A 15938-nucleotide genomic window follows, 5' to 3' on the forward strand; every position below is an offset into this window, starting at 1 on the left:
TCGCATCCCCGATAGTCGTCCGATCAAATCTCATGGATCCAATGGTTGTCTTGCATATCACATGACCCTTTGTGACCACACTTTAGCGTGTGATCGCAAAGTGGTTTTGTGTACAATCCCTCCGCCACACGTCATTCATCCTGTGGAATCGCTAGCTCAAGCCCAATTACCGCCTCACCTCCATAAGCGGTGCGATATAAACTGCTTACCGCCTCCCACTAAATGACAAAACATCATGTCATTTTCCCACTGACATCACCTGTCCAAAATCCTGAAACCCCCCAATTCTTGACTTTGTACAAAAAACAAAAGAAATCATTTTTTCGTTCTATTCTGCGAACCTGTACATCCATGCAAACTTAATGACGAAGTCAACTAGCTCGTTCACTCAGCCATCAACCACCCTGAAAGTTGTGCCCAACGTCGCTCCAATCCACGGTGTGCTTCCAAGTCAACCAGTACACCATTACTAGTCGCTCCATAACAGGTAATAAAAATACTGTAGCCTTGGATAAACAGTCTTAATACTAGTCATAAGACTTGTTTACTCTGAGATTGTTATCAAATCTATTCAAATAGAGATGGAAGGTGAAAGTACACAGTAAAGAACAGTCAAAGTGTATCAGGATTAAAGAGTATAAGATTGAGGACCAAGTCAAGTAAATCAGCTAGGATGAAGATAAATAGCAGAGAAGACAGTTACAAAATAGAGTATACAAATTCATGTCAAAGTGAAGACGGATGAAAAACAGAGTGGTAAAAGTAAAAAGTAAATAGTAAATAGTAAAAGTAAACATGAAGACATTAAGGGTTGAAAAAATATGAAAACACTTTCACCAGATACAATGAATTTTACCCAAAGTAAATGTGAAAAACAGTTGAAAGGAATTTAAGGTTAAAAGATGAAATCAGAACAAAAATGGTACATTCTTCAGAAATTTCCTGTTTGAGTCATATTTTTGCATAAACTATTGTGGCCAAGCCAAGAAGTATTTCAATAAAATTGAGGATTTTTTTGTTCCTAACAGGCCAATATACAAAAACCTATCTCACTTTTTACACACGTATTACCAAGAGGGAGATAAGTGCATATATTCACAACCTATTTTTTAGCTTGTGCAAAGTCCTGTTTTTGACATCTTTTTGCAGAGAATATTTTGAACATATGGAGATGAATTTTGGGAAACTGAGAGAGGTTTATCTCAAAAACATACTTATCTACAAAAACCTATTTCATGTTTTACATAGCTATCTCGGATTGAGATATAAAATTGAATAATTGGACCCCAAGTTTGCAGAATTTCTGGGGCAGAATGCACAAAGGAAGGATGCAGTTAGTGACTGGGATGCCTCATCATCAACTAAGAGTTGCTATCAAATTCGACTTTCCCTTCTTTGCCACCATAAATCTATAAAAATAGTGCCAAATAGATTCATTAGTTTTGAATGTCATTTATTTAAGTTCTATTATTGTAAAACAATCTTGATATTTTTTCAAGATATTTTAGTTTAGAAATTGTATAAATACTTCTTCATTTGAGGTATTTTGGGGGGTGGATTCCTAGACATTGTTGTAAAACTGATTATTTTGGAATAAAGTTCTGTTTGACCAAATCTTACATGGCTGGCTGGATGTAGAATAGATACAAAGGACTTTTCACAGGATTCAAGTGCAAAACATCAGACAAATAAGTATCTTATAACTCATGTGTTATTGTTTTCCTATTTAAATATTTAAATTATGTTCCATATCTGAATATTAAAATGAAAAATTTTAATTCAGAAAGTGCTTTAGTGCAATCTGTTTTTAATCGTTTTTATTCTCATTGTTTTCCTCTAAACTACGATAAGCAGTGAATTCTTAATTGCTTCTGTTTCCTAGTTTACTCATTTTGATCATTTAGTAAAGAATTCTTAATTGCTCTTTATTGGTGATCAGTCAAGTTCTTTTCTTTCAAGACATGTGGAAGGATTCTTAATTTCCCTTCTTTGCTTTTGAGCCCATCTCACCCTTTTGAATCATCATTTGTTCCTTATTTAGCTATATTGCCCTGTGAAGCCATCCTTTGCGAAGAAACCAAATCCAGTTGAGCCATCTTCCTTTGACTCCATTAGCCCAATGGCCCGAAGTACTTAGTGATACTCCTCTTCTATTGAATTTCACCAAAAAAATCAATTAAAATCCCAAAGCACTAATAACTAGCCTAAAACCTTATAAAACAAAGCTAAATCTTAAAGAGAGAGCCCTCTCTAGGTACAAATTGGTTAGATTCTGTGCCCAAAAGTTGGTTTGTGGTTACCTCAGACCCCTTTCCTCTTCTTACAATTTCTAGGAAAATCTGAGTGATAACATAGTGGCGACTCCGCTGGGGAACAAATAGTTTATTTGTTTTTTATTATTGTTTTCTTTATAAACTACAGACGAAGCCTGAAGTTAGCCAGGTAGCCTTTGAACTGCTCTTGCTTTGCAAGTGCATACTAGATGAATGCTGCTTCAGTCTATCTCTAGTTTAGTTTATGAACTGAACATCTAATTTCCAAAAATTCGACCAGTTCCTTATGTCAAATAAATCTTTAAGAAAGTTTAAATCTCATATCTAAAGGCTCTTAAAGAAATCATAGAAGTTTTTTTGAAACTTCATAAAAAAGAAAAATAATCATAAAATACTCAAAATTTGCCTTCCTGGAGAACTAACTTTTTCTTCAAATTTTTTTTACAGGTTTAGATCTGATCTATGATGGTGGACATGGATCAGACACACAAAGGTTAAAATCATCCACTTGGCAACTCCAAAATCAATTTCACAGTCAAGACTCCACTGGAGAAATGAACCTGAAAGAATCGTTTGAAAAGATCAAGCTTTTAGCTTGGATTGTTATCCAAGACATTATGTTCTTTCTCGTTGATAAATATTTTCAATGATATTGTATTTTAGAGATTATTTTAGATTAAATTTTTATTATTTTCCTTTGAAAAATGTAGATATAAAGTCTCCTTACACATTTGAACAACAATCTTCTAATTCTTATGAAGGTAATTTTCCAATTAAGGAGAATCAAAAAATTAAGACTAATCATACAATACCTGTACATATTCCAGTACCTCATAAAGTTCCTAATAGATATAAACCACTCATTTTGCCTCCTACACTCGATGCTTTCCCTAACGATTATCCCAAGTATCTCCCTAGGTTTGATGGAGAGAATGGTATCACTACCCAAAAACATATTCAAGATTTTGAAGATTATCTTAACTTATTTGAAGTAGATGAAGAGGATGTCAGTATTAGGCTTTTTTCTCTTTCTTTGCAAGAAAAAGTCAAGAGTTGGTTCAAAACCCTGCCTGAGGCAAACATCTCAAATCTTGAGTAGTTTCTCAAACTCTTCCTTGATAGATGGATAATTAAATTCAATCTTCTTCTAATCATAGAAGAATATAATCAGTTAAAAATACATCTAGATGAAACAATACAATAATTTTCAGACAAATTTAATTAAGCCTGTTATTCAATACCATTAAATATAAGACCTCCCCTGATTTAGCTATTTTACATTACCTAAGAGCATTTGATTCAGAGATAATATTTCATCTAAGAGAAAGAAACCCCTCAACAATGGAACAGATGCAAAACATGGTAGTAGATGTAGAAGTTAATTTGAAAATTAGAAGAGAAAAGTTGAAAGTAGAAAAAGAGGAAAAACTCGACATTTTGATAAAGAAAACAAAGGAAATGATGCAGAGGATCACCATGAATGTTGAATTTTTTGACACATTTGTTTCACAAAAAGAAGAGGTTGACAGACATGAACAAATTCCTACTAATTCCAACAACCATAGATCAGAAGATAGATTCATAAAGCAATTTTGGAGAGGCAATCTGCTGATCTGATGTGTATGTTTGATGACATTACTTCTTTTGATGATTTTCCCAAATATGATCAGTATGATGACAATTTTGTTCTTCAAATCCAAACTAAATTTATAGAGCAATCAGAAGCTAATTTGAGGAATAAGGAAGTTGAGGTTCAACAGCTTGAAAATAGTGATCGGCTTGTTCATTTCAGCTATGAGAATGAGGAGGAAAGTGCAGAAAATTTTGAAATCAGTGAAGGAAATTTACCATTTTCTTTTGCTTCGTTTCAATTTATCAGAGATAACTATCATGCAATTAGAAATAAAATGTCAACAAGTTTTGATATTAACCATATAGAAGGAAATAAAATCCTTGTTCAAGATTTCTCATATCTAGATTTGCAGTCCCAAAATGCCATTGAATGTCAGGTTGTAGAAGAAGACTTGGAAGCTGGAACATATGATCAAATGATCCAAGATGATTCCTTGCCTCTTTGTTTTGAATCATTTCAATTCTTAAAGGAAATGCGGTATAAAATTTTTAAAGAAAAGGAGGAGCAGCTTGTAGAAATCTATGAAGTTCCAATTGAACCTATATGTAATAAGTTGTAGCAATCCTTCCAAGTTCTTTATGCTCCAATAGCTGATAGGTTGGATGATGAATACAATCAGAATTTTTCTCCATTAATAGACTATGAGAGTCAAAATCAAGATGATAATGGTTTCACCAGACCGACATTACAATCAATAGAAATATCATCACAAAGATCAGTTGAAAACATGCAGGGTGATAAAGATAAAAGTGATATTTTAGTTTCATGGCATGTGGGCCACACACAACAGATGTGCAGTTGTTTGAATTAGCTCAAAGAAAGTGTATATATTTTACAAGATCCTTTTGTACAGTTTCTAGATTCAACAAAGGAGATCGGGAATTTCCTTATCTTCTCAAAGGTTAACAAAGCTATAATTGATTTCAAGATCTCAATTTTAAACACCAACAAGCACAAGAAACAAAGGTCACCAATATATATAATGCTTGGATGGTTGCATTAGTTGTTGTATTTTACCTAACCAACAATCAGATAGCTAATTAGAGTAAGTAGGTAGGATTTCGGTTTGAATAAATTCAGTTTTCAGTAGCAAGTATATGTTAGATTAGATTTTAGTTACAGAAAAGGCTACAATTTCAGTTCAAGACTTTCAGTCAAAAGCTTATACAACAGAGCATACACATGTGTGGGATTGGCCCAATGGATCAGGCTACTAGTCGACGGTGTTCTTGACATTTCACAAGTAAATGCCATCCCCAAGTGGAGCCACTATTAGGTTCCTATGCCAATAGGTGTCATATATCATGATTGACTGGGTTTAGCGCTGAAATATGTACATAGCTTTGCTTGTTGCAAATGTTTTCCATATTTTTAAAAAATAATAAAATTTAAAAATTTAAAGAGGATATACCCTAAAAGAAAAATCAAAGGGTAAAAAGAATAAAAGATGGTCAAAAAATGAAAGAAAATGAACCCCAACAAAAAGAAGGACCAGGAAAGTGTGCAAGTCTAAATGCCACTACTTTTTACTGTTGTAGAATAAACAATTGTGTGCAGTTTGTCACTTATGCCACAATTTATGAATAGTCAAACAGTTTAAACTTGGCTAGTTCATATTTCAATTTTATGTTGTAGAAATAGAGAATAAAGATCTGACCAAACAATGTAATCTTGGCAGATAAGTAGATAGGTAGAGTGAAAAAGGAGCTCAACAGTTTAATCTGAGCCCTTGGATGTAATAAGTGTAGACTTAGATAGGCATTTCCATGTAAAAGAAAAGAAAATTTGATAAGGGTTTGCTAGTCTAAGTGCACCCAAATAAAGAAGTAAAAATGCTAGGTTAAAGTAGGTAGGGTAGGTAGATGATGGTTGCAAAATTACATGTGGTGAATGATGATTCTAAATGTGTTAATATTTTACTTTCATCACACGGCAAAGACATAATTCACATGCAAGGCACATCAAGCAAGCAAAGTCAAGTAATTAACTCCCCTATTCATTTTCCCTAAATTTTCACTAATTTCTCCTAAATACCAAGGTGTCTATTAAATTAGAGGGGCTTCGAGCATTTCTCTGACTACTTGAGGGACCGGACCCTCGGCCCAATAATTTATAAAGCCTAAGTACTTAAAACCATTCATTAATCATCATAGCCCTTCATATAAATCATTCATATCCTAGATAAGTAATTATAATACTTCCACAAAAACCCTTTTTCACCTTAGCCTAAGTTTAAAAACACACTTTAATGTTTTATGCTTAGTACTTTTCCACTTCATAAAGTCATATTAACTACTAATTTATGTTATTAAGTAATTCCCATATACATCGGCTCCCATATTCTTTAAACTATTAAAATCCCAAATTTCTATATATCCCGCTCCTTTGGTTAGTTATAACCATAATACATCATTAACCGGGATTAATTAGCTAAACAATAACTAATTAACATCCCTTTATCCCCCACCACATTAATAAGGGATTAATTAACCCTCAGGGTTAATTAACAGCCTCCGTGTCCAATCCCATCAACCTCGATATGATTATAAAACTCTTAATTATATTGGGCCCGCATTCATTAAACTCCCTTCTCTTCGCATCCCCAATAGTTGTCCAATCAAACCTCCTGGATCCAATAGCTATCATGCATATCGCACGACCTTTTGTGACCACACATTAGTGTGCGATCACAAAGCGATTTTGTGTATAGTGCCTCTGCCACGTGTCATTCATCCTATGGAATCGTTGGCTTAAACCCAATTACCGCCTCACCTCCATAACCAGTGCAATATAAACCGCTTATCGCCTCCCACTAAATGACAAAACATCATGTCATTTTCCCTTTGACATCACCCATCCAAAATCCTGAAACCCTCCAATTCTTGACTTTGTATAAAAAACAAAAGAAATCATTTCGTCATTCTATTCTGTGAACCTATACATCCATGCAAACTTAACGACGAAGTCAACCAGCTCGTGCACTCAGCCATCAACCACCCTAAAAGTTGCTGCTTGACGCCACTCCAGTCCACGGTGTGCTTCCAAGTCAAACAGTACACCATCACTAGTCACTCCATAACAGGTAATCAAAAGACCGCAACCTTGGATAAATAGTCTTAATACTAGTCATAAGACCTGTTTGCTTTGAGATTGTTATCAAATCTATTCAGATAGAGATGGAAAGTAAAAGGACATAGTAAAGAACAGTCAATGTGTATCAGGATTAAAGAGTATCAGATTGAGGACCAAGTTAAGTAAATCAGCTAGGATGAAGATAAACAACATAGAAGACGGTTACAAAACAGAGTATACAAATTCATGTCAAAGTGAAGATGGATAAAAAACAAAGTGGTAAAAGTAAAAAGTAAACAATAAATAGTAAAAGTAAACATGAAGACATTAAGGGTTTAAAAAATATGAAAACACTCTCACCAGCTATAATGAATTTTATCCAAAGTAAATGTGAAAAACAGTTGAAAGGAATTTAAGGTTAAACGATGAAATCAGAGAAAAAATGGTACATTCTTCAGAAATTTCCTGTTTGAGTCAGAGTTTTGCAGAAATTATTGTGGACGAGCCAAGATGTATTTCAAGAAACTGGAGGAGGTTTTTGTTAGTAACAGGCCAATATACGAATGCCTATCTCACTTTTTACACAGGTATTACCAAGAGGGAGATAAGTGCATATCTTCAGAGCCTATTTCTTAGTTTGTGGAAAGTCCTGTTTTTGACATCTTTTTGCAGAGAATATTGTGAACAGCTGGAGATCAATTTTGGTACAGTGAGAGAGGTTTATCTCACAAACATACGTATCTAAAGTAAACTATTTCATGTTTTACATATCTATCTCGGATTGAGATATAAAAATGAATAATTGGACCCCAAGTTTGCAGAATTTCTGTGGCAGAATGCACAAAGGAACGATGCAGTTAGTGACTGGGATACCTCATCATCAACTAAGAGTTTCTATCAAATTCGAATTTCTCTTCTTTATCACCATAAATCCATAAACATAGTGCCAAATAGATTCATTAGTTTTGAATGTCCTTTATTTAAGTTCTATTATTGTAAAACAATCTTGATACTTTTTCAAGATGTTTCAGTTTAGAAATTGTATAAATGCTTCTTCATTTGAGGTATTTTGGGGGGTGGATTCTTAGACATTGTTGTGAAACTGATTATTTTGGAATAAAGTGTTTTTGGACCAAATCTTGCATGGCTGGTTGGATGTAGAATTTATACAAAGGACTTTTCACAAGATTCAAGTGTAAAGCATCAGACAAATAAGTATCTTATAACTCGTGTTATTGTTTTCCTATTTAAATATTTCAATTATGTTCCATATCTGAATATTAAAACGAAAAAGCTTAATTCAGAATTTGCTTTAGTGAAAATTATTTTCAATCATTTTTATTCTCAACGTTTTCCTCTAAACTACGATAAGCAATGAATTCTTAATTGCTCTTGTTTCCTAGTTTACTCATTTTGATCATTTAGTAAAGAATTCTTAATTGCTCTTTATTGGTGATCAGTCAAATTCTTTTCTCTCAAGACATGTGGAAGGATTCTTGATTTCCCTTCTTCACTTTTGAGCCCATCTCACCCTTTTGAATCATCATTTGTTCCCTATTTAGCTATATTGCCTTGTGAAGCCATCCTTCGGAAAGAAACCAAATCCAGTTGAGCCATCTTCCTTTGACTCCATTAGCCCAATGGACCGAAGTACTCAGTGATACCCCTCTGCTATTGAATTGCACCAGCAAATTAAATCAAAATCCCAAATCTCTAATAACTAGCCTAAAATGTTATAAAAAAAGCTAAATCTTAAAGAGAGAGCCCTCTCTAGGTACAAATTGGCTAGATTCTATGCCCAAAAGTTGGTTTGTGGTTACCTCAGACACATTTCCTCTTCTTAGAACTTCTAGGAAAATCTGAGTGATAACACTCACCACCCTGCAGGAGGACCCAAACATAGAGTGCCTAAATATAGAGGAGCATGAGCTACAGTAGAGATACGAGGCTGGCAAGGATGTAGCAGGAAAAGGTGCTCAAGGAGCAGGTGGATGCTGCTCGGCATAAAGAGGTACTTTTGAAAGCATGCCTATAGCCATGGATTGATGAGGTGTATACCTTTACAGCCTCCATTGAAGCAAAGCTCGTGTAGCTACAAGAAACTCAGGAAAGGATTCAGGGTAGCAGTTCAATGACAGTGGTCACTGAAAAGCGCGTAGAGGAAGTTTAGTAGGTAGCCACTCAATGCACTGCCGAACTTGCAACAATGTAATAAGAGTTGGGAGGTCTTCGCGCAAAGATATCCGCATGTAAAGAGTGACTCAAGGGTGAGTCACGATGTTTGTGTTCAGGGCTTGTTGGGCGTGGGATCCCCTAAGGGAGGTTTTGGGACTTAAGGTCGAGATTTTGGTCAATTTTGTAATTCCAATGTAAAGACTCCACATTTTGTGGGCATGGAGCACATAGTTTGTTAAAGAGTCATAGGGTTGTATGCCCTTATTTTGATAATATAATGTCGGTTGTAGAAGATCTACCCATGGTCCGCGGACCATGGGCTTGTATAAATAGAGCGAAGCTCTAAGTATTTAAGGTAGCTCCTCACAGAATATCTAAGGAAGAATGATGTATGTGAGACAGTTTTGAAGTGTAAAGTCTAGTTTTGAGTCATAGCGTAGGAATAGGCTCTGCAACTGAGTGCAAAGAGGCCTAGTAGTTCGTAGTTGAGTGCACGGACCCTTGTAGCTGAGTCCGTAGGGCAAGTCGAGTCTGTAAATAGTGGAAGTATTAGTAAAGAGAAGTTTCTATCAATTCTACGTCTTTATTTTATGTTTTATGCATTTGTTATATTGGGTATGAATTTCATTTTTAATGCTTATATGATGCACGAATGTGTATAATTGTATTGGCTAAGTGAATGCAAGATAGAATATCTGTTTATGCAAAGATAATCAAGACTTGTTAATAAGATAAGTAAGATACTTGGTGTAGTTTAGGAGATATAGCAGTTCGTTGCCTTAGCAACGAAAAGGACTTCAACCCTTAGTTAGGGCTACACAAAAGTCGATTATAACAAGTCGCAAAGGTACTGAAGGGTAGAACAGTGTGCAAAGTGACTTGCATGAAGGCAGGTTTAGTTAGACTAAACTGACATCACATCCATCTCCAGGGTGTGGAAACTTGGTTCCAGCATCACCCCATACTGCTTCGGGTGATACTTCATTCTGTGCTCCGTGGATTGATGCCGAAAGGGATGGTAGTGTAGGGATTTGTTTGGCTAAATAACTCTGAACCTGGATCAGTCCCCCAAAAGCTAGCAATTGTGTAGAAACAACCCTCAGTGATGTGACCTTTCTTTCTAGAACTATGTAGTGTGTAGTCACTATCCTCCAAGGCAGTTGTACTTCGCAATTCAAGAGGCCAGTAGCTTTCCATGACCCCTAGAATTGCGCAACAACTTCTCCCAGTCTAACTTAAACTATGCACTTCACACTTTCAATCCTTAAGATTTTCCCCTTGCCTACTATAACCCTGCAATGCGTAGAGAAAATAGACTCCTTTGGCCTCTAGAATTGTGCATAGGTGTCCTCCAGTGTCCTCCCTCACCCGAAGCTCACTAACCTCAAGAATTGTGTAGATTTTTCCTCCAGGTATCTTTATTGACTAGTCTCCCTTGCCTCTAAAAATTCCATAGAACTAACCCCCAGGACCTGATCCCAAATAACCCACTATTGTATTTAACTACGCAATCCTAACTCCCAGTGGCCACTATGCAATTTCTTTCCCTAGTGGGGAATGTGATGAAAAGTTCCTTAATTGAGCCTGATTTATGCTCTACGTAGACTTAATGATCAACCTCTCTCCCTGTCACCTGGAATTGCATAATATGTAGTTACTGGGCTCTCTCTCCCATCCTATCACATGTCCTAGGATCATTTCATGGATAATAATGCGTCATCTTAGGATAGGTGTTGAGAAATTACAACAAGAAATTCTAGTTTAATTTGTCCTTGACTTAAACCTTGAATTAAATTTGAATTCCATTCTCATACAAACTTAAAATAGTTAAATTAAGTTTATTAAACTTATTTAACTTAGAAAATTCGAGTTGGAAGTCTTTTAGAATTCATTTATATGTTCTCCCTACTTTGTAGGAGTCTAGTATGAGTTAATTGTGAGTTATAAAATAGAAGACTCAGTTTCATGAGTCAGTTTAGTTAAATTAGTTCTCAAACTGATTGAGAGAGCTAATAGTGAGTTAACAGTCAGTGGTGACACTAATGAACTCCACCAGTGCTACTCTAGTTAATTGAAAATTTACTCATCAGAAACTCATGCATGTCGATTCTGAGAAAGTCCTAGTTGATACTAGAGTGCAGGGACAGTGTACTATTTGTTTTAGATTTTTCTGAGTTGCACTGATAGTGCATGCATTCAGGAACTGATCCTTGAGGGATTGCACTATTTTTAGAGGCTTTATTTCCCTTTAAACACAAGCTATCCTTCATAGGAATTACACATTGGAATAGAGAGTTGGAGATCTTGTGAGGAGTCTAAGATTTGGCCTTGACCTTTCTTATGAGTTGGAGATTTAATTTGCTGAGTGCTGGGATTGTTCTAGAGAGAACAAGCATTGTAATTTCATCTTGATTTTTCAGATTAATACAACACAAATAGGGGGTTTTGATCTGTGGCTTTGCTCGGATATTTATTGTGTTATGTGCCTTTGATTCTCTTCCTCTATTGATTATTATTTTCTCGCTATTTATGGGCCTTCGATGTAAAGAGTAGAAGTATATTCTTGTTTCTTGCTTTAGCAAATTGCATTAGCTTGTGAATCTACATGATTTTCTACGTGGCATTGGAGCAAGTTTGTTTTTTTTGGTTGAGCATTTGTAGAGAATATTTGACAATTGTTGTGCAAAAATTTCAGAACCAAATTCCAGATCTAGATTCCTTGGGAAAAGATACGCAAATTCAAAAAAAAAATAAGCCAAATTGGAGTTTGAATGAGGGACACATAGCTGATCTAAAATCAGCTGTCTAGAGGAGATTTTGAAGTTTTGAGTTTCTAGGTTATAGGTGAAAGTCAAATTTGCAATACATACTTTAGGATCGGTAGATGTAATTCCATGGGTTGAGGCTTGAGTATTCCTTTGCAAGAAGCTCAAATTTCATTGCCTGGAGGGATAGGATGGATGTTGTGCTAGAGGATAATGGCTTGAAGGAATTTGTTGAACAAGCAATTCCTAAGAAAGCATCTACAGATGCACAGAACTTGGCCAAATGGAACAAGTGTGTGGTGAAGGAAAGATGGATAATCCTTGAGGGAGTTCGAGAGAACATTGTCTCAAGTATCCACGACAAGGAAACTTTGCATGCTATGTGGAAAAAATTGATGGACTTGTATCAGAATAGTAGTGATCTAAGGAAGCTTGTACTGAAGGATAAACTTCGTAAAATCAAAATGGAGAAAGGTGAGATGATTCCAATGTACTTGACCAAGTTCATTCAATGTTGGGATGAACTTGTAAGTGTTGAAATCATGGTTTCCAAGGAGGGTATGGTGAGCCTTGCTCTTCTTGGATGCCCAAAGAGTTGGCATAGTTATCAAGACTCTGTCAATGGTTGGGAGAAGCTACTAGATTCGGAATGGCTATGGTTGGATTTGATGCAGGATGAGATTAGGAGGAACACCACGGATGGCTCTTCATCAAAGACTGATGATGAAGAAAATTTTTCCTTAGTGATTAAGGCGAGGAAGGGGAAAGGTAAAATTTCTGATTCCTAATCAGATTCATATCATGGAGGTAAGAAGGAGGACATGGCGAAAGTTAAATTCTTTCATTGTCACAAGATGGGTCACTTTGCTAAAAATTGTCCATTGAAGAAGTCCAAGGAGAATTCCTCAGGAGGAGCGGTGGGTGAGGCTTTGGCCTCCCAATTCAAATTGGACTTTTCCATCATTTCATGCATGGTGTCTTCAATGATGGGAAGTGTCTGTTACTTAGATAGTGGAGCTTCTTTCTGCATGACTAGTGACAAAGAGTTATTCAGTGAACTGGAGGAGAAATATCTCAAGATGCATATTGAGATGGGTGATGACGGTAAGTATAGTGTTATTGGTATGGGAATTATTACCTTTCAGAGGGAGCATGCAGCTCCACTCACCTTGAAGAATGTTATGCATGTACTTGGATTGATGAAGAACTTGGTATCCATTTCCATGCTTGCAGATAGAGGCTATGATGTGATTTTTTTGAAAGGAAAGGTGTTCCTTCGACACATAGCCACGGGTCAAGTAAAGAAGATAGGGATTCGAGTTTAGAATATCTATAAGATAGAGGTAGAGGATTGTGATGCTTTGAGTTCAAAAGCAGAAAATATGTTGAGCTGAGATGTTGGCGAGTTGTGGCACAAGTGATTGGGCCACTTGCATCATGGGGCTTTGAAGATATTGCATCAAATCTCTACTAGTCTCCCAAAATTATGCTTAAGTAAGTTGATACATGCAAGGATTGTACTTTGGGAAAATACACCAAGTATTCCTTTGGAGACAGAGATAGTCGAGCAGAGTCTATTCTTGAGAGAGTCCATTCAGATGTGTGTGGACCATTCTTGATAGCATCCACAACCAAACACATGTATTATGTTGTATTTGTTAATGACTATTCTTGTAAATGTTGTGTATTTTTTATGCAGAAAAAGGATCAAACTTTCAAAAAGTTTTGTGATTTCAAAGCATTGGTAGAGAAAGGGTCTGTTAAGAAGGTTAAATTTCTACGGAGTGATAAAGGTGGTGAGTATGTCTCCAATAATTTTAATAACTTCTGTGGAATGGAAGCGATTGAATGAGAGTTGATGACACTCCATAACCTTCAACAGAATGGGGTTTCCGAGAGAAAGAACAAGAGCATAGTAGGGGAAGCAAGGGTGATGTTGCATGATCAGGGCCTACCACTAAACTTGTGGGTGGAGGCATGCAACACAACAGTTTATGTTTAGAACCATAGTCCACATCGGATACTTGAGATGAAGTTACTAGAGGAGGCTTATCCCAGTAAGAGGCCAGATGTTGGTCACTTCAGGATATTTGGGTCATTGGTTTATTTCCATGTGACCAAAGATGCACGGAAGAAGCTTGAGCCAACAATAGATTTGGGAGTCTTTGTGGGGTACACCGATACACCCCACAACTATTAGGTGTACATGTCGACCAGTTGGATGATAGTGGTTTACTGAGATATTAGGTTCGATGAGGAGAAGGCCATGCGAGTATCCCTTGAGAGGGAGCTTGAGCTACATGTGGATGAGGATATTTTAGTAGCTATGGTTGTGGGGCCTGAGATTGATGTGGAGAAGCCACTTGCACAGCTTCAGAGAGTGGAGACATCCACTCAGGCAGTGTTTTCCAGAGAGGGAAGAAAGAAAACTAGAGAGGCTGGTAGATTGTTGGCTGATGCATGGGAGAATGTGGGATCACCCTCTTCTCAGCGTAGATAGAGGAGGTCACCAGAGAGGTACACTGGATAGATGGAACTTATGGGTGCATGTGTTGTGACAGAGCCATATTCCTTTTAGGAAGAAGTGCAACAGTCGGTTTAGGTTGATGCGATGGTGGAGGAGTATTACTCCATAGTTTGAAACAATGTTTGGGATGTGGTCCCGAGACCAGAGGAAAAGTTAGTTGTGAGCTCTTGTTGGATTTAAAAGGTAAAGAAAACTGAATATGGTAGTGTGGAGAAGCATAAGGCGAGATTTGTTGCCGTGAATTTTCACGGGTAGAGGGGATTGACTATGATGAGAACTTTTCTCCTGTTGGAAGGTACTCATCAATCAGATCTATTTTGACACTATCAACATAGATGGGTTGGAAGATCCATCAAATGGGTGTGAAGACTGCCTTCCTCAATGGCATGATTGAGGAAGAGGTGTACATAGAGAATCCTGAAGGTTTTGAAACCTTGGACTGTGAGTCGCATGTGTGCCGACTAAAGAGAGCGTTGTATGGGCTGAAGCAAGCACCTCGTGCTTGGTACACCAAGATAGATAGCTACTTCACTGGGTTTGGCTTCATGAAGAGTGAAGCGGATGTGAACTAGTATCACATAGTGGAGGAAGGTAAGTTGTTCATCATTGTACTTTATGTAGATGAACTCACACTGACAATTGATGAGAAGCTCATCAAATCTTTCAAGGAGGAACTTGCAAGAGACTTTGAAATGAATGACATGGGGCTCATGCTTTAGTTTCTTAGCATGGAGGTATGATAGAGAGATGGGGATTTGTTTGTATCTCATGGAAAGTATGCCAACGAGATACTGAGGATATTCTGCATGGAGAGTAGTAAACCCATGGAGACTCTTCTAGCTGGTAACTGGAGGAAAGAGGATGCTACTTGAGAGGAAGTAGTGGAAGCTACTATTTATAGGTAGCTTGTGGGTTCACTCATGGACTTGGTGAACACGTTATCGGATATGTGCTATGTAGTTAACCAACTTAGTCAAGGAATGATTAGGCCTAGCAAGTTGTATTGGAAGGTAGTAAAGCATGTATTTAGATACCTCAGAGGGACTACTTAATTTGGATTATGGTATAGACAAACAGAGGGAGTGAAGCTTCAAGGCTTCACCGATGCAGATTGGGTAGGATTCCATCCAACAGGAAGAGCACATCAGGAGGGGTCTTTAGCGTTGGGTTAGTGGTAGTTTATTACTACAGCTGGAAACAGAGTTCGGTTGCGCTCAATTCGACAGAGGCAGAGTACATGGCTGCAAGTCAGGAAGCATGTGAGGATATCTAGATGAGGAAGATCTTGGTTGGTTTGTTTGGTACATAGGTGGATCCAACAGTGATTAATTGTGATAATCAGAGTTGTATCAAACTCTCTGAAAATATAGTCTTTCATGATTGGTCCAAGCATATTGCTATCCAGTATCATCATCTCAGATATTGTGTATTGAGGCAGGTCATGTTATTAGATTACATTCCCACGAAGGAGAAAGATGTTAAAATTGGAAACC

The sequence above is a fragment of the Pinus tabuliformis genome, chromosome 6 (assembly GCF_031772625.1).
Source record: "Pinus tabuliformis cultivar Carrire ecotype Pingquan chromosome 6, CPIR1, whole genome shotgun sequence".
Taxonomy (NCBI): domain Eukaryota; kingdom Viridiplantae; phylum Streptophyta; class Pinopsida; order Pinales; family Pinaceae; genus Pinus; species Pinus tabuliformis.